Genomic DNA, 311 nt, shown 5'->3' on the forward strand with positions numbered 1-311 from the left:
TGCCACCATGACTAGCTAATTTTTGTGTTTTTGGTAGAGACGGGGTTTTGCCATGTTGGCCAGGCTGGTCTCGAACTCCTGACCTCAGGTGATCCACCTACCTCAGCCTCCCAATGTGCTGGGATTACTGGCAGCCACCACGCCCAGCCTGCATTTGTATTCTTATACATTCTGTCTTTGAGGTTATAAAATAATTCTTCCATAGTTTCTTTTTGGTCAGAATTTAAATGTTTCATTTATTAATTTATTTAATTTTGTTTTAAGAGATGAGGTCTCACTCTGTTGCCCAGGATGAAGTGCAATGGTGAGAT

This window comes from Cebus imitator, unplaced genomic scaffold, assembly GCF_001604975.1.
Source record: "Cebus imitator isolate Cc_AM_T3 unplaced genomic scaffold, Cebus_imitator-1.0 Scaffold299, whole genome shotgun sequence".
NCBI lineage: Eukaryota > Metazoa > Chordata > Mammalia > Primates > Cebidae > Cebus > Cebus imitator.